A 17,056-nucleotide genomic window follows, 5' to 3' on the forward strand; every position below is an offset into this window, starting at 1 on the left:
AATCAAATTTATCTATTTTAATAACACACTTTACAATACATTTAATATTAAAGACCCTATATTTTTAGTAACTTATTTAAAATAATATAAATAACTCATTAAAATAATGATAAACAACCACCACAAAAACAATAATCACCTCCCCGTCACCCCACTAGCCACAACCAGAAACCACAAACCACAACAGCAAAAGATAAAAATTAAAAAATTAAAAAAAAAATTCCATCACCCAACAACCTTCCTCTTCCACTTCTCAACTTGCATCCATTAACCAATGAATTGCCTTGTAAGGCTCAAATTTCAAAGAAAGATTTTACACCTATTTTAAAGGGAAATAATGAAATATCTTTCAAATACACATATTTCCCTATTTTAACGTAGCAAAAATTTACGCATAAGGATATACCCAAAAAAAAGAAAACAGAATCATACATACATAAGACTATTCGACTATGTTGTACATCTCTCTCTCTCTTTTGAAAACTGAATTGGTTTTAGTGGCTGTTGAGAATTGCGAAAGAGCCTTCTGTTCTGTGTCCATGGCTGGCAAATCAATGTTACCAAAAAAGAGAAAGGGTGGTGGCGAAGGAGAAAGCCCGGCGATCGGTATCGATCTTGGGACAACGTACTCATGCGTGGGAGTGTGGCAACATGATCGTGTAGAGATAATACCAAATGACCAGGGCAATAGATTGACTCCTTCCTATGTTGCCTTCACTGAAAATTAGCGTTTGATTGGTGATGCTACCAATAACCAAGCCGCAAGAAACCCTACCAACTCCATCTTTGGTATTCTTAATCTCCATACTTTTTGCTCTTCTTCTTCTTCTTTTTTTTTTTCTTTTTTTTTTTTCAATAGTTAAATAGATATATTATGAGAATAATAATAATAATAATAATAATTTATTGATAAAAAGGGTTAAGTAGTTACTAATTTTTTTTAATAACCTCTTGAAAGCCCAATTTAGTTTTAAAAATGCACGAAAGAGTTTCTGGTTTCTACACGTCTTGGTTTGGGTTAGGATGTTTTGTGCAGGGATATCACTACAAAAAAACTGGACCTATAGTGGCGTTTGTGAAATGCCACTATAGGTACTAAAAACGCCATTATAGGCCCGTCACTATTGGTCTGTAGTGACGGTGCAATAGTGGCATTTCACAAACGCCACTATAGACTCTACAAATGCCACAATAACCCAAAAACCACCAAAAAAAAATTAATTACCAAAAATCAAAAGAATTATTTTTTTTTACATGAAAAAGTTTTTTTTTAATTGAATTAAGATTGTAATTAAATTAATATTACAATTTTAATTAAATTAAAATATACAAAACAAAACAAAATACATAAATACAAACACTATAGCTATCTATCCCAGCAAATTCAAAATGAAATACAAACTCACCTAAAAAAATTCAAAATCAAAAGCAACATGCTCACGTCTGAAAATTTTAAAAAAAAAAAATGGCAACTCCAAATACAAACACTAGCTATCCCAGCAAATCCAAAATGAGACACAAACCCACCTAAAAAAAATTCAAAATCAAAACAACATGCTCACATCCAAAAGTTAAAAAAAAAAAAAAAAAAAAATAGCAATTCCACCCCACGAAGCAAAGTTAACAACAAACAAGGAATAGACCAAAACAATCATAATTTTAAAAAAAAAAAAAAAAAAAAATGCTTACCTACGACTATACAACCAATGGCTTCAAACACTATCTACAAATTTGAACAAAATTAGTAAGCTGCAACACCATCTGCAAATCCAAAACCCACAAACATTAGCACCACCACAAATAAAACAAAAGAAATAAAATCAAAATGGAGAGGAAGAGAAAAGAATCAATTCAGGTGTGAAGTGAAAGAAGAGTGAAGGAAAAAGAAAAGAAGAAAGATGGAGGAGTGGAGATAAGGAAAAAAAAAAAAAACAAAACAAAACAAAACAAAAGAGAAAGGAAGTCTGAGACTTGGTGTGGAGAGTTAAGGAAAAAAAAAGAAAGGAAGTCTGAGACTTGGTGTGAAGTGAAAGAAGAGTGAAAGAAGAAGAAAAGAAGAAAGATGGAGGAGTACTGGAGATAAGGGAGAAAAAGATAAAAAAAGAAAAAAAGAAAATAGAAAGGAAGTCTGGCTTGGTGTGGAGATAAGGGAGAGATATGAGAGAGTGGAGGTAGGTGGGGGGGTTTTAATTTTTTTTTTTTAAATTTATATATATATATATATATATATATAAATGATATATTTACAATATTTTTACACCAAATTTTAAGTGGTAAACTATTACTGATTGTTATTGTTAAGGTAAAAAAGTAATCTTAGTGTTAGGTTCAAATTTGAACAAATAACAATTAACTACCTATGATTTGTTGTGAAAATATTGTAAAAATGTTGTGGACGTAGTATCTTTCATACATAAAAAAAAAATATATATATATATGTATATGTATAAAGAGAAATGATATATCAATAACATTTTCACAACATTTTTATAATAAATTTTAAGTGACAGGTTGTTATAAATTATTATTGTTGGGGCAAAAATATAATCTTAGTGTTAAATTCAAATCTGAACCAATAACAACTAACCATTTATGATTTTTTGTCAAAATATTGTAAAATTATTGTGAACATAACATCTCTCATTTAAATATAAATATATATACATTTAAATAAAAATATATATATATATATATATATTTATATTATATTCAAATATTTTGAAATATGCCATAGAATATTCTAGGGCATATTCCATTACGTACGCTGAAACTCTTTCAGTTTTTTTTTTTTTTTTTTTTTTTTTTTGTCGGGTTGAATAGCACTTTTGGACCTATAGTGTCGTTTACCAAACGCCACTATAGGTCCCATTTAAAACGCCGCTATAGATCCCTCTATTTTAATTTATTTTTGCTGGATTCTTTTTCTTAACGTGTTTTTTTTTTTTTTTTTTTTTTTTTTTTTTTTTTGTGCTGGACTATAGTGTCGTTTGTTAAATTCCACTATATGTCTTTTTTAACTTCATTAAAAAACCAATGTGAAAAAAATAATAATAAAAGATACCGATAGTGGCGTTTTAAAAAAGCCACTATAGGTCATTGGAAACGCTACTATAAACCTATTCCACTATGCCTATAGCAGCATTTATAGAAAACGCCACTATCATTATCGGCAAAAGATGTTAGGTGTTTTGATAATTCAACTAAGAGCTGCAAAACTTTAGTTTTCAATTGACAGCGTTTAATTTAAAGTATTTCTCTGTCAGAACGTCATCTTTTTAGAGTTTTTTTTCTTTGTAAATTTAAAAAAATATATATATATATTCCCAGTGAACAGATATAAATTTTTTTTTTTTTTTATGAGACAGATATAAGTATTAATTACTTTAATAGTAAAAATCATTTATAGGTGACTGATAGCTTATTTTTATTCCACCACACATCGCACGGATATTGTATTGGCATTGAATACCAACTTTTTTTTTTTTTTTGAGAAGACATTGAATACAAACTCTTATACTTAAAAAAAAAAAAAAAAAAAAAAAAAAAAAAAAAAAAAAAAAAAACCTAGCTCTTTGGCATGTGTCGCATCGCATGGCTTATAGTAATTGTGGTTGACAAAACATTGATTAAGGTTCTCAGTTTAATATTTGCAAGACTTATATATATATATATGTAGGGACACAAAATCTTTAACGGCCCAACAACGATGTTGGGCTCGCACCCGGAAAGTCCCTCACAATAATATTTGTAGAGAGTGGGCTTGAAAGACCAGCGTTGGATCACAGGGCGACATTTCGGGCCGGACTATAGGTGAACCAATATGAGAAAGAGCTTTGGGCTGGATATTCAGGCCCTTCAATCTTGTATCCAGGAGGATTTGGCTCCTCGGATCATGTCCGAGGAGCGATGGTGCTGTCCCCGGTTACCCGTCGGTGGGTTTTTATGTGGTATCCGGCGTATATTATCCAGGCATTCTCTTTCATCAAGTCTTTCTCAAGAAGCTAGATGGGAGAGATCCTCCTTTTGGTCACATAACATTCTCTTTTATACTAGCCTACGTTCGTTGTCCTTCGTCCACGTGTAGGGTCGATCTTTCCAGGACAGATATCTGTCCCATCAGTCTAATCCCAAAATTGCTGGAGATGATCCATAAAGCCTAAGATCCCGGCTCTGTTAGGGGCAGTGTCATGTCAGGGAAGGGTATTAAAGACAACTTCCCCAGGATATTTTCTGATCTTTCTAGCTTACTCGTGTTCCATTTCTATCCATGAGGTTTTGGACCTGCCGAGGACGAAACCGTCCTCGGCTGTGTCTTCGGGCCACTTTTTATGTTTCCTAGTTTCGAGCTTGGGCCCTGGCCTCCTTCAGTTTAGGACCGGTGAGCTTCCCATAAGCGCGTGGGCCGGACCCATAAACTATTGGACCCCACATTAGCCCCTCAAAATCCTGCTGTCCAACGTCATGGTAGGACAGGTGGATTTTGATGATGTCAAGCCCTTATTGCCGTTCACTTTCTTCGGATCTTGATCAACACTGGCGACTCTCCCCCTCCCCAAGGAACGTACCGGTCTACGAGCCGTTTTTCCTGGATTTGCGTACGTTGTCGTTATGCCGCGTGGTTATCTGCAGCGTGTCTTTAATATCTTCCCATTTACGAGACCTCCCAGATATAACGGTTACTGATGGTGTGGGAGAACGAAGCGGCGCGTTATACTCTGGATTTCCCTGGGGATCTGAGTGCGTTACATACCCTCTTCTTCGTCCCCTATATAAAGAGAGAAGACAGAGGGTGACTTTTTCATATCCGAATCCCTCACGTTCTTCCCAGAATCCACTTCCTCCATCCGGTTACTCCCTATTCAATAATACCTCTCTCATAGTAATCCACCATGAACAAATCCTTCCTCTCCCAGAAATGCCATGTCCTAACAAAACTCGAGATGGCTCGGTCGGGGCAAGGATGGCGGAGGCTTAAGATTTGCCTCCCCATTCTTTTAGCCAAAATCCGAAGCAGGGACTCGTCACACCCCATTTCTGGTGTGACTGAGTCGAAAACCTCCCTTGTCATCTCCATCTGCTATCTCATGAGCATACCTAATATGGCTCCCATTTTCCCTCTTTTGCTCCTTTTACTTTCTTTTCATTGCTTCCCTCTTCTTCTCCTCCTTCCCGCTCATGTCCTCCATCTTCTTTTCCCCTTGCATTCTTCAGCGACAAGAGTTTGCTGAAGTGCTTCCATGTGTTCCAATTCTTCTTCCTTCTCCTTCATTATTTTTGTATAAGGTTCTTCTCCTGATATGAGCAGTACTGAGGCATAGATTTCAGAGAGACTTTGAAGGCGAGTTCAGAAGACACTTGATGGTTTACTTATTTGTATTACGGATGTTGTTACTATTTTAGCAGTTCATTTTTTGTATAGGCTTGTTTAAGCCCTTCTTTGTACGTTGTAACAATTTTTCATATTAATAAAAGTTATTGTTACTCTATTTCGTATGTCTTGTTTATATATTCTAACAAATGTGAAAGCGCTGCTCGGCATAATAGTATAGCATTTGAATCAATAATAACTAAGGCCAAAGTAATCGTTGATAAAAAGATGCCACGATAACTTTAACAAAATTATTATTCAACATAACAATCCGACCAGTGAGGAATGAGACTTATCTTAAAATTAGCCGTGATGGGTATTAAATGCTCGATAAGGTGTAAGAAATAGTTATCCGAGGACATGTTACCCTTTCAATGAGCAATTTCCTTAGGCTAACGATCATCGGTTCGTAACGCCATATTCTTAACACGCTGGCCTTAACCTTTTCCAGTATTTAAGCCGAGAAACTTCTCCATCCGAGTAGTTGATTTCCCAAAAGGCCTGAGTCCGAGGACTTCGCACAGCCAGGGTTTTGTTTAGAACGTATACTTTTTCTTTTAGGTGCTCGGTTTCCCCATAGGCTTGAGTCCAAGGGCCATGCAAGTCCTAGGTTCTGTCCAAGACTTATAAGATATCTTTTTTATGTTCTTGGTTTCCCTCTAGGCTTGAGTCCGAGGACCATGCAAGTCCTAGGTTCTGTCCAAGACTTATAAGATATCTTTTTCGTACCTGGTTTTCCCATAGGCTTGAGTCCGAGGACCATGCAAGTCCTAGGTTCTGTCCAAGACTATGAGTTCAGATTCTCCCTTTCATAAGGCATTTCCCAAGGCGCCGAACAGGGGTTGTCCTCGGCCACGGCCATTGCTCGGCGTGGGCCACAGTACCTGGGCCCTCACGCAAAGCGGGCCCGGGGCCACGAATCCACTTAGCCCATGAATTAAGAGATATTTCTGCAACTTCTGGCCACGTGGTATTCTCTGATGTCACGGTGACCGAGGTGCGCCTTTACGAGGCTCTTTAATCTTGTGGTTGCAGTTGATGTTGGAAGTTGAGCCAGGACTGTTTTGTCTGTAGCGTTTCTTGGGACGCCACGTGAGTTGACTGCCATCACCTTGTCTTTTCCAATAAATGGGAGGGAGAGAAAGTTGCTTTATATACGCACAAATCCTTCGGATTTTCTCCCACATCACAGCTTCCATATCCGGAGCTCTCCTCCCTTAGCATAACATGTTTAAGGCAAGGGTTGGGAAGAAAGCACTTTCTCCGCCGCAGACGCACCCTGCCTTCATGAGACTCAGAATAGTACGGTATGGGCACAGGAAGCTTAAGTTCAGGAGAATACTTCATTTCGACCGAGGGGGAAGGGAATCTTCCCCTCTTTTAGTCAAAATCCGAAGCAGGTTCTGTCCATGCCAGAATTTTGGTGTGGCAGAAGAAAGATTTTCCGCCATCAGCGCCTCTGCTTTGCGGCAGGCGTATATTTAGAGAAAGGCCCACCACCTCCAACTCCCTACACCTTTCCTTCAACGGTGTCAGGTTCAAGTTGGGTCTCTTTTGCTGTTTGAGTTGTGGGCATGTGAAAGCATTGAGGAACAACAAGGTCTTGGAGTTGTAGCCAACCTCTCCTCTGATCTACCTCCTCAGCTTCATTTTGTTCTCTTGTATTTTCCTTTCTTCTTGGTTATGTAGTGAGCTTCGACACAAACTGATTCCTGCTTTTTCATTGTACGCTGTACTATTTCTTTGTTTTAGTAAGAATGGAAATTTCTTTACCTGTTTTGAACATTGTTTCTTTGACAACACTGTTTCTTGAATGGGTATGCCCTATGTGTGCGTTTCTTCAAGAATATTTAGAGCAAAATGGCTTGAAGCATAATTTAACTAATTTCAATTTACCAACACTACCAGGCATTATATCGATAATTCATAATAAATCAAACTTAAGAAACTAACCGGGATATCAGTTGGATATTCTGTGATAAGCGCGTGAATATCGTCCAAGGCTGATGATTTCTAAATAATCCATCCGAGCAATCGACTGGGAAGTAGGGAACTCCGATGGCGCTTTTGTGTACTTGGTTTCCCCATAGGCTTGAGTCCGAGGACCATGCAATGCCTTGGTTCTGTCCAAAATTTTTTGTATTTGGTTTCCCCATAGGCTTGAGTCCGAGGACCATGCAATGCCTTGGTTCTGTCCAAAATTTTTTTGTATTTGGTTTCCCCATAGGCTTGAGTCCGAGGACCATGCAATGCCTTGGTTCTGTCCAAAATTTTTTGTATTTGGTTTCCCCATAGGCTTGAGCCCGAGGACCATGCAATGCCTTGGTTCTGTCCAAAACTTTTTTTTTTATTTGGTTTCCCCATAGGCTTGGGTCTAAGGACCATGCAAGGCCTTGGTTCTGTCCAAAATTTTTTGTATTTGGTTTCCCCATAGGCTTGAGTCCGAGGACCATGCAAAGCCTTGGTTCTGTCCAAAACTTTTTTGTATTTGGTTTCCCCATAGGCTTGAGTCCGAGGACCATGCAATGCCTTGGTTCTGTCCAAAACTTTTTTTGTATTTGGTTTCCCCATAGGCTTGAGTCCGAGGACCATGCAATGCCTTGGTTCTGTCCAAAACTTTTTTTGTATTTGGTTTCCCCATAGGCTTGAATCCGAGGACCATGCAATGCCTTGGTTCTGTCCAAAACTTTTTTGTATTTGGTTTCCCCATAGGCTTGAGTCCGAGGACCATGCAATGCCTTGGTTCTGTCCAAAACTTTTTTGTATTTGGTTTCCCCATAGGCTTGAGTCCGAGGACCATGCAATACCTTGGTTCTGTCCAAAACTATTTTGTATTTGGTTTCCCCATAGGCTTGAGTCCGAGGACCGTGCAATGCCTTGGTTCTGTCCAAAACTTTTTTGTATTTGGTTTCCCCATAGGCTTGAGTCCGAGGACCATGCAATGCCTTGGTTCTGTCCAAAATTTTTTTGTATTTGGTTTCCCCATAGGCTTGAGTCCGAGGACCATGCAATGCCTTGGTTCTGTCCAAAATTTTTTGTATTTGGTTTCCCCATAGGCTTGAGTCCGAGGACCATGCAATGCCTTGGTTCTGTCCAAAACTTTTTTGTATTTGGTTTCCCCATAGGCTTGGGTCCGAGGACCATGCAAGGCCTTGGTTCTGTCCAAAATTTTTTGTGTTTGGTTTCCCCATAGGCTTGAGTCCGAGGACCATGCAATGCCTTGGTTCTGTCCAAAACTTTTTTGTATTTGGTTTCCCCATAGGCTTGAGTCCGAGGACCATGCAATGCCTTGGTTCTGTCCAAAACTTTTTGTATTTGGTTTCCCCATAGGCTTGAGTCCGAGGACCATGCAATGCCTTGATTCTGTCCAAAACTTTTTTGTATTTGGTTTCCCCATAGGCTTGAGTCCGAGGACCATGCAAGGCCTTGGTTCTGTCCAAAACTTTTTTGTATTTGGTTTCCCCATAGGCTTGGGTCTGAGGACCATGCAGGGCCTTGGTTCTGTCCAAAACTTTTTTGTATTTGGTTTCCCCATAGGCTTGGGTCTGAGGACCATGCAAGGCCTTGGTTCTGTCCAAAATTTTTTGTATTTGGTTTCCCCATAGGCTTGAGTCCGAGGACCATGCAATGCCTTGGTTCTGTCCAAAACTTATAAGATCTCTTTTTTTGGAGGTCAGCCCCTTGGCCATGACGGGGGGAGCAGACTTGGGGTCGGAAGCCCCTAGAGAAACCCGCGCCGTTAGCGATGCAAGGCGTAACCCCTAGCAGAAGTTTATGGCGGAGCAACAACTGCACGTCGCCGGAAATGAGAAAGACTCGTGAATCTCCGCTTGCTAGAGAGCTGACTTATGCGCCACTCGCGCCAACGCGCAAGCCTTCCCACAGACGGCGCCAATTGTAGGGACACAAAATCTTTAACGGCCCAACAACGATGTTGGGCACGCACCCGGAAAGTCCCTCACAATAATATTTGTAGAGAGTGGGCTTGAAAGGCCAACGTTGGATCACAGGGCGACATTTCGGGCCGGACTATAGGTGAACCAATATGAGAAAGAGCTTTGGGCTGGATATTCAGGCCCTTCAATCTTGTATCCAGGAGGATTTGGCTCCTCGGATCATGTCCGAGGAGCGATGGTGCTGTCCCCGTTTACCCGTCGGTGGGTTTTTATGTGGTATCCGGCGTATATTATCCAGGCATTCTCTTTCATCAAGTCTTTCTCAAGAAGCTAGATGGGAGAGATCCTCCTTTTGGTCACATAACATTCTCTTTTATACTAGCCTACGTTCGTTGTCCTTCGTCCACGTGTAGGGTCGATCTTTCCAGGACAGATATCTGTCCCATCAGTCTAATCCCAAAATTGCTGGAGATGATCCATAAAGCCTAAGATCCCGGCTCTGTTAGGGGCAGTGTCATGTCAGGGAAGGGTATTAAAGACAACTTCCCCAGGATATTTTCTGATCTTTCTAGCTTACTCGTGTTCCATTTCTATCCATGAGGTTTTGGACCTGCCGAGGACGAAACCGTCCTCGGCTGTGTCTTCGGGCCACTTTTTATGTTTCCTAGTTTCGAGCTTGGGCCCTGGCCTTCTTCAGTTTAGGACCGGTGGGCTTCCCATAAGCGCGTGGGCCGAACCCATAAACTATTGGACCCCACAATATATATATATATATCAATATCAGCAATAATAAAATCAAATCTAAAACTTAAATATGAAATATTAATTTTTAGACTGGTCTGTTGATTTTTTTGCTTTTATCTTAATGAGCTATAAAATTTCCACTTCCATTCCAAAATTTTTCACAAAAAACTATTTTATCTATTTTACATTCTTACTTTATAAAATACCTAACATTAGTGGTTTTTATTTGTGATGACTGATGAGACTTTTTTTTTTGGTGGCCCTATTTTGTAGCCAAAAAAAAAAAAATCTGTGTTTTTATATGTATAATTTTTATTATGAAAATCTAATTTATAAGTGGGTAAAGAAATTTGAAAATCAACAGGAGAGCAGTCATATTTTTTAGGCAATATTTTAGTAGGAGTTACAGTTGTATTTTTACTGGATTGTCTTTTAATTTTGTCTCTACTTAAACTAAAATAAAATCATAAACAGGAAATACCCCTTAAATAGTAGTATAGACAAAAGCCAAATTATTTGGCTTTGGCTCCATCAATGTATCCATAAATTTGCATTTGGTGGTGTTAAAAATAACAATATAGTTTTTTATCACCACCAATACTAAAGCTTTAAGAGGTATGACATTGCAGATGCAAAGCGGTTGATTGGCAGGACATTCAGTGATCCCTTGATTCAGAGCGATATGAAACTTTGGCCCTTCAAGGTCATTAAGGGTACTAGTGATAAGCATGTGATCGTGGTCAACTTTAGGGGTGAAGAGAAGCACTTTGCTGCTGAAGAAATCTCATCTATGGCTCCTAATAAAGATGCGTGAGATAGCCGAAGCTTACCTGGGTAAAACTGTGAAGAGTGCGGTTGTTACTGTCCCCGCTTACTTCAATGACTCTCAGCGTATAAGGCCACAAGGGATGCTGGACGCATTGCAGGTCTCAATGTTCTGCGCATAATTAATGAACCATCTGCTGCAGCCATTGCTTATGGTCTTGACAAGATGGAAGATAGCATTGGCAAGAGAAATGTGTTGATCTTTGATGTGGGTGGTGGCTTAATTTGCAGATGTCTCACTACTTACCATTGAGGTGGGTTTATTTGAAGTGAAGGCTATTTCTGGAGACACTCACCTTAGAGGTGAGGACTTCGACAACAGAATGGTGAAGCACTTTGTTCAAATATTTAAGAGTCAACACAAGGTGGACATTAGTGGAGACTCCAGAGCTCTTAGGAGGTTGAGAACTGCTTGTGAGAAAGCGAAGAGGATTCTTTCTTCTACAATTGAGACTACCATTGAAGTTGACTGTTTATATAATGGTATTGATTTCTTTTCAACTATTACCCGTGCGAAATTTGCAAAACTCAACATGGATTTGTTTAGGAAGTGTATTGAGCCTGCGGAGACGTGTTTGGTTGATGCTAAGATGGACAAGAGTTCCATCCATGATGTTGTTCTTACAGGTGGTTCGTCCAGAATTCCCAAGGTGCAACAATTGTTGCAGGACTTCTTTGAGCTCTACAAGAGCATCAATCCAGATGAGGCTGTTGCTTATGGAGCCGCTGTTCAAGCTGCTTTAACAAATGTTAATATTATATGAATTTTTGTATAATCATATAATCTTCTTATCTTAATCATAATATTCTCCTAGAGATAATTAGATTATATTTTCCAATTAATTTTATTTTCTCTCATTTTTTATTACTTAATTTTAGTATTTATTATTACTGCGCTCTAGTTTAACCACATTAGCAGTCATGTCATTATTCTTTTTCTTTCCAAATTTTCCTTTAATTATTTTTTTAACATTTACTCATTTTAGGTGAATTAAAAACTCCATTATTTAACAATCAAAATATCATATCTCTCTTATTTTCAACTCTTATTATTATTAATTTATCAAATTATTATTACTCTTTCTTCAACCTTTCTCCCTCTTTTTACATTTTCATCTCTCAATATGTGGCATAATAATATAATATATAATTTATTCTTAAAATTTAGTGAAGATAATTTTTCTCCTTAAAAATTGAACTATTTCTAAAAGTATGTTCTATCTCTTTTTCTTTACAAATATATCATTCTATCATTTTGGATGTTCCTTTTTTTTTCTTTTTTTGTTTGAGAAACTTGGGTGTGCTTAATTGATATTATTATTTTGAATTGTATATATTCTTCAAACTTTTGTTATAGTGTATTACTATAAGAGTAAGAGAGAGTACATGTGATGGACAACTCAAAAAACACACCACCAAAATGTATCAACCCAAAGTAAAGATACAAAAATTAATCAATTTAAAATAGAGTTGCAAGAAAGAATAAATAATTGTGAGAGAGAGAGAGAGAGAGAGAGAGAGAGAGAATAATCACCTTTTTGGGAGAGAACGTGAGAAAATAGTAAATTTATATAAAAGAAGATGAGTAAAAGAATATTCAAAAGAAAAGGTAAAGTTGTAAATAACAAATTATCAAAGTTATATAATGGTTGCGTTTGTTTCAGCTGAAAATGGATTCGGGAAAACAATTTACACTCTGCCGTATGTTTGGTTGGACATGAAAAATTTGGTCAAACGGAAAATTATTTTCGTTGATCGTAAAATGAGCTTGGCTAAAGTGTAAAATAGATTACAAATCTATTTTACCTTCAAACCATTGCCAGAAAAAAAAAAAAAAAAAAAAAAAAAAAAAAAAAAAAAAAAAAAAAAAAAAAACGAACCAAGAGAGGGAGAGAGAAAGTGAGAGAGAGCCGCCCACCGTCAGAGAGAGAAAGGCCGGTCACCTGAACTTGAGATTGACTCCATCGTTGTCTGGGCCGTGCCTCTCACCGCCGATCAAGCAAAGATCGATTCCACCCCTCCCTCATCACCAATCCACAAACACCCAAGACCCACCTCTCTGATCTCCAGCCATGCACTAACAAGTACAAGTTGAGCTCCGATCTTGACAATCGACCCCAGGCCGTGCTCCACTAAGCTCTCCAATGCACTGGCCAATTTAGCCACCACCATCGATCGCCAATCTGGCCGCCACCGACCACCAACCCACTCCACTCCAGCCCCAAACCCACCCGATCTAGCCACTGCCGCCTCCATCCACTCCAATCCTCTCTTTCCCTCAATCTCTCACTCTTTCTTCCTCCTTTCACCGAGTTTGTGAATAAAAGATGTTTTTATTTTGATTTTTGGTTGTGTTAAGTGTAAATTTTGAAATTTTCTGTCATAAAATTTGTTTGAGAGCTGAGAAAATGGCTGAGAAAATGTGTAAAATTTGTAGGAAAATAGCATTTTTAGAATATTATCAACCACCGAAAATAGTTTTCTGGACTATTTTCCATTGCAGAACCAAACACTCGGATTTCATTTTCCTTATGGGAATTCACTTTCCCCTGTATTCATTTTACACTCGGAATTCAATTTACATTGAACCAAATGCAACCTACATAATAGAATAACATTATATCTTTATATACTATATAATGTCACAAGATAACATCTATCAATTAAAAGAATATATATATATATATATGTATAACAAATTAAAATACAATAAAATCGCATCAACCTAAAGTAATGTTCAAAACAAAATTTCATCAACCTAAAATAGAGATGTAATAAAAAGTTAAAAATCCACCAAAAGGAATAAAAATACACAGAGAGAGAGAGAGTATTCACCTTTTTATATGAACAAAATATGGATTGAATGGAAGAGAGAATATCAAAATTTTATACTAATAAAATGGGAGAAGAAGAGTCAAAATAAAATGAAGATAAATGGATGTGGAGGAATTGTAACGTTAAGGTGTAGAGTAGTGGAAGATAAAAAGGTAAAAGTGAGGAAGAAATATATGTTGGAAGAAGATTAATTTTATTTTGAGAAATAAAAAAGAGAAAAGTAGTTTAAAATGAGAGAGAAAATGTTGGAAATAGGTGGATGATATGGCTACTGATGTGGTTTAATGGGAGCATAGCAATAGTAAATGTTATATTTTAGCTTTTATATATATATATATATATATATATATTCACATTCTCTCCTAAAAAATGTGATTATTCTCTCTCTCTCTCTCTCTCTCTCTCTCTCTCTCTCTCTCTCTCTATTATTTATTCTTTCTTGCAACTCTACTTTAGATTTTTTTTTTTTTTTTTTTTTTTTTTTGTATTTCTACTCTAGGTTGATACATTTTGGTTGTATGTTTTTTTGAGTTCCCCATCACATGTACTCTCTCTCCCTCTTATTGTTTTGGTTCGAGTTAATTCTTAGATATTTTGAAATTAAAATTTTGAGTTTATATCAAAATACAAGCTACATGGTTATGTATTTTAATGTGCTTATCAATTAATTAAATAATATCCATTGTAAAACTTTTATGAGGTTTAATTATCATGATAATCTCATTAAGAGATTGAGAAATTTGAATAATTAACGGGAAACTTTAAAAAGTTTAGTTTTACCCCCCAAAAAAAGAGAAATATATATATAAAACACTATAAAATAAATAAATAAATAAATAAAAGCTTGAAGAATTTAGACCACTGTTTATGCCTAATTTTGTACCCCTTACAACTCGAGCCCCCATTCCCCAATGATGACATCACTCTGAGGCCCAAGGTTGATTTGGGGTCCAATCTTGCAAAATCTTGACTTGAGAAGTTATTTTTGGAAAAATAAACTTATTTTTGGATGAAAAAAGCTACAGGAAAGCCTAAGTGTGCGTACGCATATACGCGTATGCGCACGCATACCCCGAGTATGCGCACATATCTAGGGTTCCATAAACTATGAAAGGAAAGCTTTTTAGACATAAATTCGTGTAGAGTGAATTGCACATCGTCTGGGAGCCGCCCCACACCTCCATATGACCACTATAAAAAGCCATAAAAGGCACTTTTAGAAATTACAAGGGAGGACGAAACATACAATATTTTCTAGAAAATGTTGAATCAAAGGAGTTTTTTACACAAAAACATCCTCAAGTCAAGTTTTGTTTAGTTGGGACCTATTTTAGTCTTGGCCAAAACAATATTTCCCATGAGGAAACCACTTGTCACAGGCATTTGCACCCACAACAACTTCAAAACAGAATAATATCAATTAAACACACCCAAGTTTCTTTTTTAAAAAAAACCCAAAATAATAGAATCATATATTTGTAGATATAGAGATATGGAAAATAATTTTAAAAATAGTTCAATTTTCAAGGAAAACAAATTATCTTCAATAAATTTAGAGAATAAATTAAATAATTATATATTCCAACACATAGCGTGAGTCTGCAATTAATATATCTATACTACTATTTAAGGAGTTTTCCCTATTTGAAATCCTCATTTTCGTGTTCAAAAATATCTCCGCATCTAACGTTTTAATAGAGACAAAATTGAAGAACAACCCGGTAAAATTATATATATAACTTTTTTTTTTTAAAAGGAAAATACATCTCTAACTTTTTTTTCTTTTTTTTTAAGAAACAAATACATCTCTAACTTACACCCAAGATATTGCCTATCAATTTAATAAATTAATCTAACAAAACTGCCAAATACAGACAATTGCTTGCCGCTCGCCTTTCTTTTTTTCCTTTTTTTCCCCCTCAGAAACATCTTCCGATTTGAGTCTGACAAAAACTTCTCCTTCTTCGTTTTTGTCTCCCCAATTCTGCAGTCAATTTATTTTCAAAGAAAAATTAAAGATGAAGTCCCCCACTTACTATGTGTGCTATTGGCCGAGAACACTAACTGTAAGTGTGGGCTTTGCTAGTATTACCATTGTACAAGTAGTTTCCATTCCACTTCTTTTTTCTTTTGAGTTCTTTTTTATTTGAAATTCAGTCTGTGTAAATTATAAAAATTTCTTCATGTCTTTTTCTAACAGAATCTTTAAATATTTCTTCATGGTTTGATTTTGATTTTGAAAGATGAATTTGTTTGGCCGTAATCTGTATGTTAAACTCTAACACTGTACAAAAATCAACTATATACAGATTAGCAATCAACAAACTTTATTTACTTTTTTTTCCCTCTCTTTTAGGTAGCATTCAAATTATGAAGAAGTCGCTTACTACTATTGCGAGACTTACTGCACAATTTCTAATCTATTGTTTACCGGCCTTGATCAATAATTTTAAGAAGTCTATTGGCTCAAATGTTTATTAGATCCAGTTTCGTTGAAGAGACTTGGTTTGGGGTCTCTGGTATTTGATGACTCAAACCTTTGCAATTATATAGTTTGCCCACAAATTTTAAAGCAACAAAGTTGATCATTTAGTATTATTTGAGAAGTGAAACCAAATAGAAAAGCCTCTAAGCATATCTAAATTACGATAAATGAAAATTATTAAACTTTAGAAAAAAGAAAAAAATAAATAGAAGAACCTCTAAGCATAGGCATGAGTACGTGCTTAGAGACTAATAACTATATAATAATTTGACAGTAGGTTGTTCCATATAACACGGTTTAATTGAGGGAAAAAAACAAGCAAACAAACTTGATTCTTTTTCGCATTGGCTTCTTGGTGGATATGCATTCATATATCTAAACGACTAATGAAATGAAAGGTACGATTAGGCTATAAGGAATGCACCAAATTGTGTTCGTGGGTCTAATATGGTCGAAAGCTGTTATGTTTTGTTATGCTAGACGTTAGGTTGCTTTAGTGGGCTGTTGGTGGGCTGTTGCCAATCTGTCAATAAATCCCTATTGTTAAGGGTTAGTTGTTCATTTGAATTAGTCTTACCACGTTATTAGGAGCTCTAAAACGTGGGCTGTTATTTTTTCTTGTTTTTCAAGTGTTGCTCTGTAAGGCTATAAGATAGCCAGGTTTACTTTTCAATAAACACAGAGATTTCTCCCAAAATTTCCTTATTTGTTTCATAAGTTTTTCTGATTCCTAACATTTGGTATCAGAGCGCCGTCACGGGGCCTGGTTAAAATTAGAAGCAGCAGTCTTCTACGTGTGTAGTGATTGAAGTACGATGACAGAAAATTCTTTTGTGCAACCAGCTGTTCCGAAATTTGATGGGCATTATGATCATTGGGCAATGCTCATGGAAAACTTCTTGC

The 17,056-nt window shown here is 36.6% G+C and overlaps 1 pseudogene; it reads left to right on the forward strand.

The window, feature by feature from the left end:
* Positions 1–539: 539 nt before the first annotated feature.
* Positions 540–11,597, forward strand: LOC126696586 (heat shock cognate 70 kDa protein-like; annotated as a pseudogene).
* The last annotated feature ends 5,459 nt before the right edge of the window (positions 11,598–17,056 follow it).

The sequence above is a fragment of the Quercus robur genome, chromosome 8 (assembly GCF_932294415.1).
Source record: "Quercus robur chromosome 8, dhQueRobu3.1, whole genome shotgun sequence".
NCBI classification, from domain to species: domain Eukaryota; kingdom Viridiplantae; phylum Streptophyta; class Magnoliopsida; order Fagales; family Fagaceae; genus Quercus; species Quercus robur.